Source organism: Gallus gallus, chromosome Z (genome assembly GCF_016699485.2).
Source record: "Gallus gallus isolate bGalGal1 chromosome Z, bGalGal1.mat.broiler.GRCg7b, whole genome shotgun sequence".
In the NCBI taxonomy this organism is placed as follows: domain Eukaryota; kingdom Metazoa; phylum Chordata; class Aves; order Galliformes; family Phasianidae; genus Gallus; species Gallus gallus.
In genome coordinates this window covers 19842264-19862656 of record NC_052572.1, presented here as the reverse complement: position 1 = coordinate 19862656, position 20393 = coordinate 19842264, and positions in this window count along the sequence as shown.

Sequence of the window (20393 nt, the reverse complement as noted above, 5' to 3'; positions counted from 1 at the left end):
GTCTCAAATCTGCTTATCTTGCTCAGATGCATGAAATCCTCCCACGGGCATGTCAAGTTTTTTTTATGAGAATATACCCAATAAAACAGTCCCCACAGAGCTGTTGCACTTTACCCCAGGGTTCCATGTTGTTCGGGGGTTAATTTTGTTCTGTCTATGAAGGACAGAGCAACGCTCAGAGTGGGTACATGTGAAAGAAACAGAGGCAACTGCTCTGAGCTGAGGATAGAGAGGCTGAAGACAGGCAGCAATGGAAGTGGACATACCAGCACCGCAGGTGTCACCAATGCATTAGAGGCTACTTGGCACACCAGTCAATTAGTAATTATCAGACACACCATGTGCTATGCCACATTTGTCTTCCAAAATTAAAACAAATTCTGTTACTCCAGATCTGGCAGTGAGGGATAGAGAGAGAGAAGTACGATGGAGGTTGAGCTGCAGTGACTGGACTTCAACTGGTCCTGGCACAAGATTCTGGAGTAGGAGTATGGGACAACATTTATTTTTCCACTTGAATAACTTCACCGTTATGCTCCTGGGAAACAGTCCTGTTGCAGAAGGGGATGCTTGGGAGTTCCACATCCTCAGGTTTATCTAAGTGCCTGGGGAAAGGAGACACTAAGCTTCTGACTCCTGAAGAGCTGTATTTCCCTGCCCCAGTGATGGACAGACTGAGCATCTCTGATCAACATTAAGCAAAGAAACCAAAGGTGGCAGGATGTTGGATCTGGGAGAAAGGAGCTTGGTTTGCTTAATGTTTAATCAATTAACATTAATGATTAATGCTTAATCAATTATTTCCCTCTGTCACTTCACTGGCAGCAAGCTGGACAAGAAAAATTCTGTCAGGGTCAGCAGATTGCCTCTGAGGCAAAGAGTTCATATGTTAAAAGCTTAATCCGCTGCAACATATGTTAATCTGAGCTACACATGTACACACAGGTAAACTGCATGGAGGGCAGGCAGACTGGCTGGTCCCCACACGAAGCACATGCTGCCTCACTGGGGGCTCTGGTGCAGCTGCAGAATGGGCATACATACCCACCCACAGGCATATGCATATCAAATGCAGCTCATGGTAGATAACAGCAAAGCTTAATGAGCTTACCGCATCTCTTGAAAGCATTTGCATTTTACTGAGTAAACTTTCCAGATCTTTATGAAAAATTTTCAAAAGCTGTATTCTTGTGTCAAGCACAGAGCACCTGCTCTAGGTTCCCATGTAAGTTCAGGATGACAACTTAACACGGTGTGTCTGCCAGCTGTGTTGTTGCAGCGTCTGTGGAGGAACATTGAGGGTCTGTGTTTGGGACTCACAAAAAGTAATTAATTATGCATAATGGTGGTGTTGGCGGTGCGTGCCAAATGGCTAAATCTAATGTAGCATACAGTTTCATTAAGGCACAACAAAATTAATCTCTCCCTTCCCACCAGGAGGTTTAAACAAAAGCAATGGGGAAGGAGATACATGTAAAAAATAGAATTCATTAATGAAATGAAGACATGTAAAATAATTAGGCTAGTAACAATAGATTAGAGGACTAAATTAACCCTTTTATTTTCAGTGCAAACAACCTATTGCTGGACACTGTTTTGTAAATGTAATCTTAAGTGTCTTCTGATTTCCTTCCAGGGAAGGGATGCACATGCAGATCAAAACAAAAACAGTTGTTCCTTTTAGTAACTTTATCCTGATTTGCAGACAGTGCTTAGGGAGACCATTTGCATTCAAAGCCAGTGATTTGACTTCATATCTCCTGTGGGAATTCGCAATTGAAAGAGTTAATTCAAGAATCAAAGAGAAGGAGCTGCCCTTATACTGATGCAGAGTAACTCATGTAATTAATAATACAGAAACTAAGAGACCAACCTAAATCAACAGTAGGATGGGGATTTCTCCTGCCTGATTAGTGGTGATAGTTAAAAGGGACAACAATCTTTCCTTAATAACTCCTGTCTGTGTTCCCAGAATCACAGAGTTTTTTAAACAACAGTGTATGCAATCAGTATAGATGCTGCTTGCTTAAAAGTGCAAGGGAAAGAGAAACGTTTAAAAATAGCCTACACTGATTCTGGATAAGAAAATCTCAAATGCTTAGACCTTTGAATTAACCAAGTAATCAAGAAACTCCTTGCCCTTCTGTACTTTAATTTTCTAATTTAGCTGAACACAGCTGGAGCCTTTCCTACATTTTCTGTTTATGACTCTCAGCAATGTCCTAGGGGGAAGAAATCCTCCTTAGCACTCAGCATTTCTGTGGACCCTGGGGACAAGGTGAAGCCAGGGTGCAGGGAAGCCTTTGAGAGACCAGACACCCAGCCCTGGGAGCACAGAGCTCCCACCCCAGGGCTCTCCTACAGACCACATCAGGACACTTCTGAGGTTGCTGAGAGCTGACATCTCCTCAGGCAGGAAAGGAAACCAAAAGAGAGTGGTCCTGTTCCATAGTAGTGAAGAAGCACATTGCCTGTATCCCATCATCTGAGATAGGGTTGCAGGGACGGCAGTTGCTCCTTGCTTTCTCACCAACACAAGTACCTGTGCAGACTCCCACATCCCATTCATAGAAGACTACACAGGAGTTCTGATTCAGCCCCCAGATCTGGGTTTCTGCAGAGCTTTTGAGAGTACAGGGGTTTGGCATTCACCTGTCTTCATGCATCTCAGACTAACAAATGGAGGTAGGACTAAGAATGCCATCAAAATTATGTCACTCCTAAAAAGCAGGCTATGTAGCTGGAGTCTATTCTGCTGGTTGTAAGTAATGGAGCATTGGTGCCCTTCACTAACATTTTGTCCCACGAAGCACCCAAAACTGAAATGTTTGTTTAGAATCATAGAATCATAGAATGGTTTGGGTTGGAAGAGACCTTTATGACCATCTAGTTCCAACCCCCTGCTATAGGCAGAGACACCTCCCTCTAGACCAGGTTGCTCAAAGCCCCATCCAGCCTGGCCCTGAATTTCTCCAGGGAGGGGGCAACCACAGCCTCACGGGGCAACCTCTTCCACTGTTTCACCACCTACAGCATCTGATGCACAGACTCAGATGTGAACAATCCAAATCCTTTATTACAAGTCCTCACATCACTTATATGCATTCACGAGTTTCCTTTTTTAGCTTTCCCATCTGCCCTTACAACTTTCCCATCCACCTTTACATTTCAACAGAGTATTCTACAAACACTCCTTAACCACGCATGCAGGCACTTATCCAATCAGAGCCATGAGCCATTCCTTTTGCTTTTTCTCTTCTTCTAGAGGTGTCCTTTGTTCTCATGCTGTTTATCTTGCTCCACAGCTGCTGCTCTGAATAGTTTTTCTTGTATTACCACAACCACCCTCTCAGTAAAGAATTTATTCCTAATACCTAGTCTAAGTCCACCCTCTTCCAGTTTAAAGCCATTTTCCCCTTGTCCTCTCATTGCATGTCCTTATAAAAAGGCCCTCCCGACTTTCTTGTAGGCCCCCTTCAGGTACTGGAAGGACACTATAAGGTCCCCTAGAACTTTCTCCAGGTTGAAGAGTCCCAACTCTCTCAGCCTGTCCCTCTGGGGGGTTTTGCAGCCCACAGATCATCTTCTTGGCCCTCCCCTGGACACACTCATACAGCTTGGTGCCCTTCTTGTGTTGGGGCCTCCGGAATTGGATGCAGTACTCCAGATGGGGTCTCACGAGAGCAGAGCAGAGGCGCCAAATCACCTCCCTTGACATGTTGCTCGTTTCTCTTTATGCAATACAGGATACAGTTGGCTTTCTGTGCTGCAAGTGCACATTGCTAGCTCATATTGAACATTTCATCAACTGACACCCCCAAATCCTTCTCCTCAGGTCTGCTCTCAAGCCATTTTCCACCCAGCCTGTAACTGTGCTTGGGATTGCCCCAGCCCAGGTGCAAGTGCACCTTGCACTTGTGCTTGTTGAACTTCATGATGTTGGCCTCTCTAGCCTGTCCAGGTCCCTATGGATAGCATCCCTTCCCTCTGGCGTGTCGTCTTTGTGTCATCTGCAAGCACAGGGAAAAATTCCTGAGAACTATTAAGTAGATAAGAATATAGTTACTTTAAAAACTCAACCTGAATATTTATAACCTGACTTTTCAGAGTGACTCTGTGAGCGTCTGGAATGGAATATAAGGCTTGTCAACAGAGGTGTTGCAACAGGTAGCACTGTAGGCAAGGTGGAATTATCATGCTATTGGAAATTTATCCTATCTTAGTGGTAGGATAATCCTACCTTAGTGGCAAGCCTGGACACCAAAGGAGAAGGAGAAATCAAAAGGCCTCAGAAAAGCAGCCAGTGCAGGTCAGGTGGGTGCACCAACCACTGCAACTGTTTTAGGGCACTGATCCTCCTTAATCTAGTGTCATCTGTACCCTCACTGACTTCAAGGGACATATATAGGTCAAGGTACGTAGGTATCACTGCCTAATACATGTCTTAGAAAGTATATCTCCTCCAAGTCTTCAAGAAGGGAAGGACAGTATTTCAGGTATCTTCATTATTTAATAAATATTTTGAAATTTGTATACCTTTTTCTTTCCTGGCTGCCCTTTTATCGAGCAGCCTAAGAAAAGTATACACAACTACTTGATGAACTGGCTTTGGTGATGTTGTTTTGGAGCTCAGTGACAAGCGTTAAGGTGAATGTCCTCTCATGTAATTCCTGAGGAAGTCGTTATGGTCTTTGCTATTGCTTAATTGGGGATTTTAAAGATACCTGTGAAGGGAATATTCAGAAATTTCTTCTTAAATCTTATTTATTGAATGATGGTACCTGTCATTAAACTGGATCTGTACCCTCTGTACAACTCATTAAACTAAGTGGGCGTTACATAGATGGTGACTAGCAAATTCCTGAATCTAGAGGTAAATTTTACTAGCTCTTGCTTAGCAGTCAGAAGTCCTCTTCTTTTAGAAAGCTGATATATATCTAAGTCACTCTTAACTTTTAAGGACACACCTCTTCTTAAGGACTTTTAAGGACACAACTCTTAAGTGCAAAGGTTTGCCAAGATATTTCAGATGTATTTTAGGTAATGTTGACACTCAAGTAAGGATGCCCTATTTTAAAATTAAATTAGGATGCTGCCAAAGCTTCTTCCTGTCTGTATCTGAGCTGCAGCTAACTCTGAAGCTGTATCCCATCTATGCTTGCTTCAGTTTCTATCCTTCATGACTAGTCCTGGAAACAAGGATTTTGGTCCCTAAAATCCGTCCTCTCAGAGTCTGTGCCATCTCTGCTCCCATCGCAGACCCACTGCAACCAATGTGGTGGTGCCCCTTGTCATGCTGTCCACTCTCTACACATTCTCAAAGTTTTGCAAGATCTCACACAGCTGAGGAACTCCCCTTTCTCCTCTACAGCTATGCACACTCTGTCCTGTGCAGCCCCAGTCTCCGCAGCTTCATTTCTCTGAAGAGTCAGTGCAAGTGTGGGCAAACAATTTACTACATTTTGTGGTTTCTTTTCTGCTAGTATCTTTAGCCACTCAGCTACATGTTTCACATCCTACCACCAGTGCTTGTTCACTTCAACTGTCTGTACTGACTGTTCCACTCCTCTCAGCTCTGGGCCTGGCATTACATGCTTTGGCAAGTTGTTTCAGCAGGATTAGGAACTGTAGCAGCATTTGCCACTGCTCCATCTCTCTTGTTCATGCATTTCCAAAGTCCTGTTCTCTGGTGCTGGTAATTCCCTACTGAGTAGTCAGCTTCATAGTAAAGTATTAGGTTCAACTGCCTCTAAAGGAAAGAGAAAGATGAAACATATAAGATAACATTTCCGGGGAAAATTCTGAATTTCCACTTTCACCTAGAATCATAGAATCACAGAATTGCTCAGGTTGGAAAAGACCTTCAAGATCATCGAGTCCAACCACAACCTAACCATACTACCCTAACTCTAACAACCCTCTGCTAAATCATGTCCCTGAGCACCACATCCAAATGGTTTTTAAACACATCCAGGGATGGTGACCCAACCACCTCCCCGAGGAGCCTATTCCAGTGATTAACAAGAAGTTTTTCCTGAACTTCATCACAAGAGTGAAGAAAAAAGAGCCTAGATTGTCTGTCAAGCTAATTTAAATTTTCAAGTTGAGGACTGAGACAAATTTTTATTTGTGAACAGAGCAGATTGCATTTGGGAGCCAATGGGATGTGCTAAAACCAGGAGTCAGTAACACTGTTTTCATGGTGCTGCTCTGGAGGAAACCCATCTAAACAGAGGTGGTGTTTTGGGCAGATGAGCTGACACAGAAGAGGAGCTCACTTTTTCCTTTCCCCATGACTAACACTTGCTATGGCTGAAGTAGCATGATGTAGCGTACACCAGATGATGAACTTTCCTAAAATATATCTGTTGCTATGCTGGCCTGGACTGCAGTAGCCATCACTGAGATCAGGTGTGCACTTTCCATTGAGAAGTGAGGACAAGAGCGTAAAACCAGTTGAGAACATCCAAGCCAATACATGTGACGGCCTTTGAAGGCCTCTTCATCCTCTCTGGTTGCTCTGTGCTGCCTCAGGAAAGACAATGAATCAGACGCTAAGACCGTGTTCCAAAATCTTCTTCACAGTCAGAAGTCACCAGCTGACAGGTGATTATAGTGTATGGCCTTTCTTCCATCAAACTAATGGAACATTTGAAATTAATTAATAAGATCCTGAAAAACTCCTAGAGCCTTGTTTTATTTTTATATTAACACATTTTTCCATGAGATTTGAGATGGAGACCTCAGTACTGCTCTCAGTTCCATCCATTTATTGACACTGAAGACAGCTGATTTCCACATTAACTGATGGCAGAGCATAACATGCAAGGTTCTGCATGTTCCTAAATGTCTGCAAAAATAGACATCTCTTATTTTTTCATTTAAAAGATAAGAGTGTGACGTATTCAACTCAATTCCTCCTTAAACTATTTCATATTTACTGATGTATCAAGTTATTCTGGCCATCAGTGTTCTCAACAGGTACTTAAAAGCTACATTTACCAAAACCTGTCAATTACTGCTTCAGTTAAAACTTGTACAGTCTCCGAGACAGCAGCAGAGAAGAAATTTTAAACTCATTTGGATGTCAGAATTTCACAGCAGAAACATATGTCTAGTGATATTAATGTTACTTTTTCAAGCTATGCTGTGTAGGGTAGCTTTGAAAGTAATCCTGGGTGAGCAGCGTGTTGGGCAGGGAGGGCAGCAGTGGAGCCACTCAGTTGTCATCATCTCAGCACAAGTGACAAGTGCACTCTCTTGGAAATGGTACAAATCCTAGGAGAGGTACCCTACTGATGGCATGCTGGTGGTGTAAATGAGGTCATAAACTGACCCAAGAGAGATGCCTTTTTTCTACACAGATATTTCTAACTTCCTTGGACAGCTTTTATCCTGAAATTGTGGGAATTGGATTTTAAACCACCATGATTAGTTTCTCTGAGTGCTACCTTATCATTTCAACCTCATATACTCTATACTCAGACTGCAACTGCTAGTTGCAGACCAAGCCAGGGTATAAACACTATAATGCTGTAGAGTCTGTTTTTACCGATGTAGCTTAAAATTATTGCTTCCTAAAGGTAAACCACAGGGTCAGTCAGTTTCAGGTTAGACCTAGAGCTGGGAGGACTGAAGATCAGCATGGCTAGGTGGTCCCATTCCTGCTCTGCCTCTTCCCCAGGCTGCAGTGTCCCCCTGTAGGCAGCAGCCTGCTTGATTTTCCTGTTGGCTAGGCTTCCCTGCCTTCCCTCCTTTACTGGATCTCCATACAGGTGAAAAAATATCTCTGTGCTGTTTTGTTTTTAACTGGGAAGCTACGGTTCTTCTCTTGGAACAGGAAGAGGTTTGCTCAGGACCAGGGGAACAGTCAAGTGAAAAGAGTGCATGCGTATCTTTAGGTTGGATATGAATGTGGATATATTTACATTACAAAGATATATACCTCCGTTCTTACTGTGTAAGAAGCACGTTTAAAAGTGGAGGAAAAAAAAAAAACCACCAAAAATGATCAAATTCTTAAAACAGATACATAAGGGGAAAAGTAAAAGGAAGGTCCTTTCTAGAAAGATTCCCAGTCAGTAACCAGGACCAAGTCAGCACGCATGAAGAAACTGGCAGAAATCCACTATTTGAGTTGCAGTATGAAGCAATAAAACTCAGCCTAGAAAAATAATCTGCAATCCTTTCTCTTCAAGAAAATAATGCTATGGATGTAGGCAAGGTAATACTCCAACAGTTAGTACTATGAATAAATAAAATTCTCTTGGTTGAAAAATTTCCAGAGAGAGGAGATAAGTGTTGATTGGAGCAAGACAGATAGGTGTTAAAAACCTTTCCAATGTGAAATAAAGAATATGTTAACCTTCTAAACACATTATATTTTTAAATGTCTAACATATGGTTCTGTTTTCAGGCTAGAAAAGAAGTAAAACTTTTTTTTAATTTTCAAGGTGTAATTTTTGGTGCATTGTTCAAGTGAACAGTTTCAGTAAATCTGATTCTTAATTTTACTGAATTAGGATCCATCTAGAAAATAATTTTAAAAAGGGTCTTTCTGTAAAGAATTAGTTATACAGACTACCTATATGTGCTCAAACAATAAGGTGATTCTTCTAAATATTTTGCTGGATTGTGTCAGATAGTCTAGTAAGATTCAGGATTATTGGTCTTGTCTTTTGACCAGTGCTGAGATTGTTGTGAACACTGAAGTGCGTAGGAGGCACCTAAGAACTGAGGTCAGCATTACTGCTTTCTCTGGGGAAAAAAAAAAAAAAAAAAAGAAAGAGGAGAGGAGAGGAGAGGAGAGGAGAGGAGAGGAGAGGAGAGGAGAGGAGAGGAGAGGAGAGGAGAGGAGAGGAGAGGAGAGGAGAGGAGAGGAGAGGAGAGGAGAGGAGAGGAGAGGAGAGGAGAGGAGAGGAGAGGAGAGGAGAGGAGAGGAGAGGAGAGGAGAGGAGAGAAGAGAAGAGAAGAGAAGAGAAGAGAAGAGAAGAGAAGAGAAGAGAAGAGAAGAGAAGAGAAGAGAAGAGAAGAGAAGAGAAGAGAAGAGAAGAGAAGAGAAGAGAAGAGAAGAGAAGAGAAGAGAAGAGAAGAGAAGAGAAGAGAAGAGAAGAGAAGAGAAGAGAAGAGAAGAGAAGAGAAGAGAAGAGAAGAGAAGAGAAGAGAAGGGTGAAAAGGAAAGAGAAAGGGAAAGAGAAAGGGAAAGGGAAAGGGTAAGAGAGAAGGAGACGGAGAGGGAGAGGGAGAGGGAGAGGGAAAGGGAAAGGGAAAGGGAAAGGGAAAGGGAAAGGGAAAGGGAAAGGGAAAGAAAAAAAACGAAAAAGAAAAAGAAGAAGAAGAAGAAAAAAGAAAAAGAAAAAGAAAAAGAAAAAGAAAAAGAAAAAGAGAAAAAGAAAAAAAAAGAAAAAGAAAAAGAAAAAGAAAAAGAAAAAGAAAAAAAGAAAAAGAAAAAGAAAAAGAAAAGAAAAAGAAAAAGAAAAAGGAGAAGGATATCTGCATTACAACAGATAGTTTTGAAAACAATTTGCCTTCCCAGTTACCTTTGATGAGCTGGCAAGCAGCAGGTAGTAAATGGGTGATAGGCCTGCATCTCCCCCTTCCAGGGAATTCATGACCACTAAAATGATACTGGAGATATTTTATATCTAAGGTACATCATAAATCAATCTGACTTAAATTTCCTATTCATTTCCTTTTTTTTTCATGGGATTTAGCTATTCTGTATCTGTAGAATGAAAAGGTACTGCAGCTGAAAGTTATGTAAATAAATGCAGATTTGCCCAAAATCTTTCCTGCTAGCAGGTATGGGCAGATGTGTACATGGGTCCTTCTCAGAAGTGCCTTCTCACCCCTTCCCATCATTTGCACTGCTATGCAGGGACCTTGCAAGTGATAAGATATTACCTGAGGTCAGACAGGTCTCTTAGCATCACGGGGAAATCTGACAGGCAACAAAAGGAACCCAGGGGTCTCCCTGATACGGACCCAACACTGGGCTAAAAATCTGGTCCAAAACTGTACGCCTAGCACTTGCCACCTGTACATAGTCAGAGTTCTTTGGGATATCAAACACATTAGCTCATAGAGATTTTCATGGAATCACAGAATCGCAGGGGTTGGAATGGTCCTCAAGAGATCACTGAGTCCAACCCCCCCTGCTGAAGCAGGTTCCCTACAGAATGTTGCACAGTAGGTGTCCAGGTAAGCCTTGAATATCTCCAAAGAAAGTGACTCCACAGCTTCTCTGGGCAGCCTGTTCCAATGCTCCATCAACCTTACCATAAAGAAATTCTTCTGCATGTTAGTATGGAACTGTCAGTGTTCAAGTTTTAGGCCATTACGCCTTGTCCTATTGCTACACACTACCGAGAAGAGCCTGGCCTCATCCATTTGCCTTCAGATATTACCCTTCAGATATTTATTAACATAAATCAGATCCCTTCTTGGTCTTCCTTTTTCAAGGCTGAACAGACCCAGGTTACTCAGCGTTTCCTCATAAGGGAGATGCTCTGGTTCCTTAATCATCTTTGTGGCCTTCTGCTGGACTCCTTCTATGAGCTCCCTGTCTTTTCTGTACTGAGGAGCCCGGAACTGGACACAGTTTTATTACAGTTTTTATTACAGATTCCAACACATTGACCTTCAAAGTGGAGGAAGAGCAAAAGCAATTACACAAACTAACTTCAGCCATAATCCCCTTGATTTACCCAAGTCCTCCACTGAATTCTCAAGAAGGAAATTAAAGGTGTAAGCCATCACCACCCTGGGTGTGACTCTCCTGGGCTTTGCTATGGCTACGTGGAGAGCAGCATCATGATGCAGAGTGAGGCTGAAGATGCTCTAAGAGTATGGACATGGGTATCAATATAGAAGTGCTCCACAGACTGGAGATTACTTCTCTCACAACGTGGCTGTCTCTGTAATTGTTAAGGAACAAGATGAAACAAATCTTCAGTGCAACTTCAAATACTGGAGCACCTCTCCCATGAAGAAAGGTTGAGGCAACTAGGCTTGTTTAGTTTGGAGAAGAGAAGGCTCCAGGGAGACCTCATTGCGGCCTTCCAGTACTTGAAGGGAGCGTATAAACAGGAGGGGGAGTGGCTGTTTACAAGGGTGGATAGTGATAGGACAAGGGGGAATGGTTTTAAATTAAGACAGGGAGGTTTAGGTTGGATATTAGGAAGAAGTTTTTCACACAGAGGGTGGTGACACACTGGAACAGGTTGCCCAAGGAGGCTGTGGATGCCCCATCCCTGGAGGCATTCAAGGCCAGACTGGATGTGGCTCCGGGCAGCCTGGTCTAGTGGCTGGTGACCCTGCACATAGCAGGGGGGTTGAAACTCAATGATCATTGTGGTCTTTTTCAAACCAGGCCATTAGATGTTTCTATGATTCTATGATAATCTGTGTTGCTGGATGGATGCAGTACCAAAAATTGTTAGGTGATACCTGCAAGACACAATTTAGAAGCATTGTTGTTTTCCTAATTTCATAATGTTTTTTAAATGGTTGCTCTCAAGCTCCCCTGTCTTGCTCGAGTAAGGAAAGGATAAGCTTTGTGATTAGAACTGCTTACACAAACACTTGTTTGTGTTAATTTGCTGTGCTTGTATTTTTCTGGTGATTGCTTAGACTCTTCCACTGAGTACAACCAAAACCCTTTTCTTTCACTCCAAATTAAGCAATTGCAGTGATTTTGTAAGGATAGCTGAACACAAATCTTGCTAACCTGGCACAGTCTCCAAGGCTGGTCACAAACTATTTTTTATTCCTGGTTTGCCTCATTGTATTTTTAGCTCAGTGAAATCTCCATTGACAGTAGCTATTTTAACTATTAGCTATTAGCATGGCAGAAAGTCATCCTACCTCTCCAAGATATTTTACTCACATTTTCATGCCCCTATTGAGATAGTCAGAGGTTGCTTAGTCAAATCACAGGAAGAGACTAGCGTAGGTTTTATTCCTTTACTGACCCCCAGTTCTCTTCTTTCAGTTGAGTGTGTCAATCACTGCCCTGACATCCAATCTCCTCCTCCTCACCTAAGACATGTGTTCCTGGCTGCAGGACACGGAGTGTATTCACACAGGCTGCCTGATGGCTTGGTAGTTATGGTATTCCACCCATGAAAGAAAAGCAGAGGCAGCCTCTGAATGCTGGAAAGGGCCACTCAGGGTTTGGGGTGACAAGAGGTGAGAATTAACACCAGAAGCCTGCTCTAACACAAGAGATAAAGAGGTAGGCTCCCAAATAACTGGAAGGACTTTATGTTTCCTGTGAGTCTCAACAGACAGAAAACATGTGCAGTTAACAACGTAGGTAACTTATCTCTAGACCTTGGCTATCTAATGGTGAAGACAGGGTCCTCTGAAGAGCCAATGGAGAAGAGCCCAAGTCCCTACTTATTCTTCAGAGCTAAACAATGTCTGCGTTGCTCTCTGACTTAGTAGATTTTAGGAAATTATGCCACAATGGCAGTTCTTACTCACTCCCTTCCACTGAGGCCAAGGGCCTAAAATTTCACTATTTTCACTAGAAAGGTCACAAGGCAGATTGCACAGATCCCAAGCTAGCTGTTGCTCTGAGGTCAGTGAGTATCATGCTGGTAACCCTGGGATCACAACACCTGAATGCAGGTATTTAAAATATGTATTCCACTTTTGTTATTATTTTAAATCTACTTTCCTTTGCTTCGGATTCCCTGGGGCAACAGTTCTTTTATCAGTATACCTCCTAACAAAAGGAGGTGGATAGATATACTAACTTTACTCCTACAGAGAATATATCTTAAAATCATCCAATTACAAATTATTTTTATGACTGCAGCATTTGTCTGCTGTGTTTGCAAGCAGAAGATCTGACAGCTAGAAACACACACTAAAAATTACATTTGTTTTTCTTTCTTGAATGGTAGACATCTGCTCTACCACCCTCATGAACAAGCAGCTGATTGACAACCAAAATGAAGGAAAATGAATATATGCTGTGAGCATGCACATCTCCCTGCTTTGAGCTTAGATTTACAGCTTCTAGAAAATTAGATAATGCCTGTCTGGTTTCTGAGAAATGGTCTCTTAGACAAATACATAATAATGGATAGGGAAAAAAAAGAAAAAGAAAAAGAAAAAAGAAAAAAAGATGGTTAAAGGATTTAACTAACTTCCATTAAAATCATTAAAAGCATTTGCTTCTGTTGGAGATGGATGGACCTCTACAGAAACATTTTCAAACTGCACGGCATACTCTTTCAGAAGAAGCTATATCCCTCTGTTCTTCCAAGTGTTGGTTGTAATGTCTGGCTAATCTCACATGAAGATACTGGAGATTTATGAGTCACCATTGTTGTTTTTGTCTCTGTTCCCCTCAGGCCACAACCTCTAGAGCTAACTTGTCTGACCTTTTTTTCAGTATACCTTTCTGAAATCCTGTTTGTTAAGCACACTACATCGTAACAAAACCTTTGGAACGATATCAGCAGACACTGCTCTTGCCTAAACTCAGGGAATCACACGCTCTATTTCTGTTTAAGCAAAACTAATCATGTTCAGCATATGAGAAAATGAGCTGCGTGCAGTTGTAGATGACACGATCATTTGCATTGGTGGTGAAAATGAAGGGCCATTAATTTTATAGCATTAAATGAAGAGAAGTGTAAGACCTCTATAATTATCTTCAATGAATACGTTTCAAAGACAGCTTCACAAGTGAATGTAGAAAGTGTGTATCTATATGCTGCTGAGACAAAATTATTATATTCAAACCAACTTCAAATGCTGTATCTACAAATGTAAATATATATATCTAGGCAGACTTCTTTAGAAATGGTTTAATTGCTCTGGCCTACTAATAGGCATAATTTCAAAATGTCAGTCTAAGGGTTTTATTGTAATTGTTGATCTCCAGTCATCTAGGGTGCTGCAAAATGAAGCTGTGCCTTTAAAAGACGTGAATTCTTCATTATTGATGTCATCATCTAGCTCTACAAGAGCTCATTAGTCACTGTAAATGTACTTAAGCAATTCTGTGTTAAAATTATGCACTTGGTTTTAGTCTCAGGGTGTTGTTTTGTTGTTTTTTTTCTGTTTGTTTGTTTGTTTTAAGAGAGGGGGAAGGCTTTCAGGTTTTTTGTTTGTTTGTTTATTTGTTTGTTTGTTTTTGTATAGGAAACTTAACAATGGAGCCCATCATTGCAGTGCTGTCATCTAATTTGGTGGAGAGGTGCTCCACAAAAATTGAGTGAGGTCATCAAATACAAAATAAAACAACTCAGACTCTCCATCTTAAAATTAAAGGACTGTTTACCAGCTCTCACACAGGAAAGGGACGATAAAAATTCTCCATGTAAGGTATTTGTAGATTATGGAAAGTTAATGTGATATAGAAAGCAACAACACCAAGAGCTTACAACAAAACCAAAAAAGACCTGTAATCCTGGAAACCCAGGGCTGCTGTGCTAGATCAAGTAGAATCTTCTTTATCTGATATGATGATGTCTATGAAGGTGTCATTAAAAGCACTTTTCTATGGGACTAAATGTTCCTTCCAAGGTATATGCCGCCAGTATTTTGCATTACTGATATCCATGGAAATTCTTCACGCCTTCCAAAATACTGGTTCCTTTAAAAGCATTTTCTTCAGAGGTTTCCTCTCACATTTCCACCTTTAGCTCAATATCTCTTTTTCTTTCTGGAGGATGCAGAGAACACTGGTGCTGTTATCTTCCTCCAGTAAAATGGTCACTGACTTGTCCACTGTTGTTTTACCCCTTCTCAGTCACCTTTTTCAGTGATGAAAACCCAGGCCTTTCTACAACTCGCACAATCACAGCTTTTGAATGATCATGGATGCATGTTCCTAAAGTTGACATGTGTTTTCTGGTTTGTTTTAGCCACCCAACCCCCTAGAAAATCCAGTTCATTCATGTCACACTGCAATCCCAACTGCAATGCAGGCTGCAGAGTTGCCAGTGAGGTTTCTTCTGGCACATTTGGTACTGTCAAGGTAATATCTTGCAGGTGCTCTTCGTGTGCATCCACCACCTGACCCTTCTTCATCAGATCAGACCTTCCCTCTTTCCTCTATAAAAGCAGTGGGGATTGACCTTGCCTCTGCCTGCTGAATTATTCTGTATTATTCACCTTTTTATTCAAAAATGAGCAGTCAATGTGCCCAATAACTCCCGTTAAATAACCCTTTTTCTCCAAGAGTCTCTCCTCCCACGGCTCTGCCACTGTGACTTACACTTGCTGAAGGTATCACTCTCAGTGCCTGGCTGTTGGCCACCCAGTGTGACAGCAGCAGGGAGAGTGCAGAGCTGCTGCCTGCCTGTGATGTTGCCCTTGGCTTGGAATACGTCCATCTCCTGGGAGGCAGCTGGGGCCAGGGTGCTCCGCAATTTCTTGTTGATGCCCCAGGTAGTGATTCCTGACCTGTCAGTCCTCACCCACCATCAGTATCTGGTATATGTTGTTTTCCTGGATATAGGAGTGCCTTTTCATATACTTTTGTTATGCTCAGCAATGCTTACTCACCTCTAAACTCAGCATTTCTCCACAGTCCATTTCTCCACAGTCCCTGGATCAATACCTCCAGCATGGACAGTGGGCTAGGCAGTAAAACCAAACTGCAGATACGATCTGCTTAAAGGAAAAAAAGCATCAGAGATGGGAAAGGACAGGATAAACAACAGATAAAATGTTTATCAACCACAGAAATCAAATCAGCCTAAGATAACAAGTAAAAAGAAAGATATGGATGAAAAAACAATGGCCAATATGATCTCTGTGCTTGGAAGATTAAAAAAACAGGCTATGGGACTGTAAATATTCTGGATCAGGCTCTCATTTTCTGCTGGGCAAATTTAAGCAAAGTGAAAAAACTCTCACGACAGTGAGATCTTTTTTATTCTTGTATTTTGAGGGAAACAAGCTCCAGGAAAATCAAAATTTGCAAGTAAAAGAAAAAAAGCATTAAACTGAAATGACACAGATCAAGTGCATACTGATCCACCAGCCACAACATGTAAAGCAAATAGAACAGAACTAGGGATATGTGATGTTACAGTAATTTTATACTAGTTGTCTATGTACTGAAAGAAAAGGAAAGTGAAAAAGGAGAAAAAAGAAAGAGGGAAAGAGGGAAAAAAGGGAAAGAGAAAGGGAAGGGGAAGGGGAGAGGGAAAAGGAAAGGGAAAGAAAAGGAAAAGGGGAAGGGGAAGAGAAGACTTTTTAAAGAAATATCTCAGTGGTAGGCTAGTATCTAGGGTTTTGTTTCATGGAAGAAATACCAGATATGTCTTTGTGCATATTGTGTGTGTATTTCACTTTCAGATACATTAATTTGTGTCCAGGTGAATTGGCTCTTTCCATGTTAAGTCCAACCACTTGCAAACAGATTTTTCTAGAACCAACAGTGGCTTTGTAGATATGAAAGTAACCTTCCACTCCACTTCTTCTATTTTCTTAATGTTTGTCATACTACAGCTCAGAAGCACTGGAAAGCATACCATGCCTAGACAGACTCTACAGGAAGGGCTCTTTACGAACAGCTGCTGTTTGCTGTCATAGTTTTTATGCAACCCCTTGCATTGTTAGGTTCTGCTTTAAATAGGTAATGAGAAGAAAGCACTTCTCAGAAGAGAAGCTGAAGTTAAGCGGAACAAAAAGGGCTTAATTTTTTCTGGAGTTTTGGCTTATCTCTAAGCCTGGGTGAGGTAGCAAATCAAATGGAACCTGGTGAAGCAAGTAAACAAGTCTAGTTTCCAGGGTAGGCTTTTATGTGTGTTTAGGAGATATTCTTGTGCAAGACCCGAGTCCTGAATACTTTTTGGGACTTCCGGCATAATATGGATCTCCAATGTGTCTGCTCTTTGGCCTTTACTCCGTGTGCTCTTAAAGTCAGAACTTGAGCTCTGAAATTAAACCAGGAGCTTAAAGGTGCAGACAGAAGGTTTTTTAAGGCACTTTATAGAGTCTGAGTGCAGGCTGATCCATCAGTGTAGAAGCAGCTGGTATTATTTACGTCTCATCCAGGGAAAGGATTGCTACAAGATATACGGATGCCTGCCAGTGATATTGATTTGTGTCAGCTGAAATTACTCCCTGGGTACTTAGCTGCACCAGAGTCATGGGCAGACTCAGGTCCCAAGGCATGTGGCTGTAACTAGTCATGGAAGCAGTGGTGGGGGTGGCAGCCCCCAGATGTCTGATGGGGCTTCGTTCTGACTGCTCAGTCCCTGGGGCTTTGGACACTTGAATGATATTTGAAATTTGTTTGTAAATGTTTGAAATGAATGATCAAGTTGCTGAGATTAATAAGGTTTGCACTGGTGGGTATTTTTTCTGTGTAGTCTTGCTTAGAGATTTCTTGAAGTAAATTGGGCTGACACAGGCTTGGATGCATTGCTTTAAAATCTTTGTCTCATTTTCTTATTGTGTGCTCTACTCCAGTGAACATTTTTCAAGTGAGCAGCTCATCTGCATGTGCTGAACTGAGAGCAACGTTTGAATTAAAGTCTGGACACTATATAGTTTGTAGTCTCTTAAAGATTTTCTCCACAATGGTTTCTTGATTTGTTTATCATTCAATGTGTGTATACGGAAAAAAAAATCTATAAAATAATAATGCAGGGGTTTCTGCTTATTGATTGCATAATAATTGATTTACCCAAAATTATAATTACAAAAAACGCTATATAGTAATTCCTGACATCCTCCTTATTACCAACACCACCACCATTCCTGTGGAAGGTAGATAAAAAGAACCCCACTTCCACAATCCCACATGAAGATATCTCACTTGATCTAGTCAACTTCAAACCCACACACTTTTCCCATTGTTTCTAGGAATGAGTAACTTGCAACACAGGTATGTATTGAACACATTTGCTAATAACTGGAAATTATATTACACTTCACGTATATGTTTTCTTCATACTGGGATATTACAATAACTTGCTCCTCAAAAAGCAGGCTGGTGCTCTGATGTATGACTTCTTACGTCATTTTATTATACACGTTTGGTTTTTTTTTCAATCACGTGTTTGTTTCTTCAGTTGTCTTGCGTTTAGGTTTCACATTCCCAGGGTTCTGCTCATATTTCTGCGTTGGAGAAAGTGAGTCATTACAAAAAAGATGATCTCTTGGATTAGTTATGGGAACCAGAGCTAGAATATACTTCCAGATCAAGATGTGGGGCTTGGTGCTGTCACTCATTCCAGAAGACAAGACCTTCTTGTTGCTTTTAGCTCCTGAAGAGATATTAGCCATGCTATCTCTCAGTTAGAAGTACCAAAAACAACCAGAAAATTCAGCTTTGATGTATTTAGATAGTTGCATTATTCATTATTCGCTGAGGATCAAGAGCCAGACTGAGCTTGTCCTGCTCATTGCCTCAGACCTAGCTCATCAAATCTATCATATCTGTGTAATACAGATGTCACTGACTCCTATCTCAGTCAGCTGATATTGGAGCCCTTTGAGACTCAAGTCCCCACACTTCTTCAAATTAAGCACAAACTCAGTGATAATTAATGATCATCCTTTTTTTTTTTTTTTTTTGGTCTGTTTATACACCTGCAAATCTCCAGTGAAGTTAGGATTACCTTCTAGCAATTTGAGTGGTTTTTTTGGTGCTTTTTTTTTTTTAAACTAAAATAGCAGTATGGGATAACTCATACTTCTTTGATAACATTCTGTAAAAGCAGCAATAAATAATCATGACATGCATATTTAAGTTAAGCATTTTGGTACCATTTTCCACCAAACCAGCTGAAAGACAACCAGTGATTACTTGGTCTAAACAGGCCTTTTTTACTTGAAAATCTTGCCCCACAAACTAAAGCAGCCACTGTCAGGCATTACATTGTCATGATATCCATGTCTAGTAATAATAGCTGTGACATGCATGATCACATCTTTAGTTATATTGCCTTCCAAGGTGGCAACAATAATCTGTGACAAGTCTGTATTATTTAGTCTTTTCCAAGGGACATAAGCACATCTACTGTAACTCTGCTTTTCTTTAACACTACCAGTTTTGTCTCATTTCTGCCTGTATCTCTGGCAGTCAAAGATTCACAAAGATTCGCATTTCTTTTGAGAATTTTTTGCAACAATTTATACATATATGAAATCTCTCCCTAACTTTTTTCTTGCTGCTATTGTCAAACGCTCTACCAAGTGCTTTTGCAATAAGCAGGACTGCATTCAAACAGCAAATCATAAATCTTCAGAGAAGATGAAATCCCTTTAGTCTTGGACAACATTTTTTAATCTTATTTTGTTCATCATGATGAATGTTATACCATCACTCTCCATTGACATTGGCCTCTCAGAAGCAAAGTTCTGAAACCTTTTACATGAGAGGACTAAGTATCGTTGTCTTTTTAAGTATATTGGTTTCCAATTTTTTTTTAATACCTATGTCATAGAACTCCTCAGATAAGAGAGAGAGATGGGAATAAAACCATCATGCTCTTCAGAAGCATCTGTGAGCAACAAACTTCAACTAAGAGTGAAGCCTCAATCTCAGCGTCGGTGTTGCAAACCCTTGTTAAGGTCTTCCTTCCTGCCTCTTTGATACTCCTGTTCAAAACCAACGACAACCCTATAAGTCTTCTCAGATTTATTAGTCACCTCCGCTTTTTTTTCTTTCTTTTTTTCCTGCTGTGCTCTCATAGGTTTTCTAATACTGTGGGCACATATTGCCCCCTTTTTATTTTTGAATGATCAATTTGAGACCAGTCTGAAAAGGAAGCAATGTACGCCTCAGACAAGCTGTTGAGAGCTACTCATAAGATCCTTGGAGATTTTCTACCCTTGAATACACAAAGCCGTGCCTGACCCCAGTGCTGATGGCTGTGTGCAGAAGGCTGGTGGATGCCTCCTCCCTGACAGAACTTCTGCATGGCTTGTGTGAATTAACTGTCCATTCTCAGTGAGCTGTGATGCTGGCCAGTAGTTTGCAGAAGGCTTTCTGTGAGCTAATTGCTCTCTTGTCATTTGCTCTATCTCAGCAGTGTGCTATGCAAACCCTTGGAGATTTCTGAAGCTGTACAAAGCATTGTAATGTCTCCATATTTAAATGCTGGTCACTGTCATGGCTCCTCTAGTTTGCCATAGTGTATTCAGCTCAAAACTAGCTTTTTTCCACACATTTTTTCCTTAGCCCTGGTAACTCTTTCTCCCACTTGTCTATTTTTGTGCACTTCTGGATCTCACTGCTTTCTCTGCACTCTGTTTTCCCTCAGCTTCAGCAGAAGCAGTGGAGTATGTTTGTTTGGCAAATTCAAACTGTTTGGTCAAAAGTTATTCCTGGGTCTCCCAGTTGTTCCTCAGAGTGCCTGCCACAGGAGCCTCATCCCTAACAGTGAGACTGCCTTCTCAGGGTCTGACCA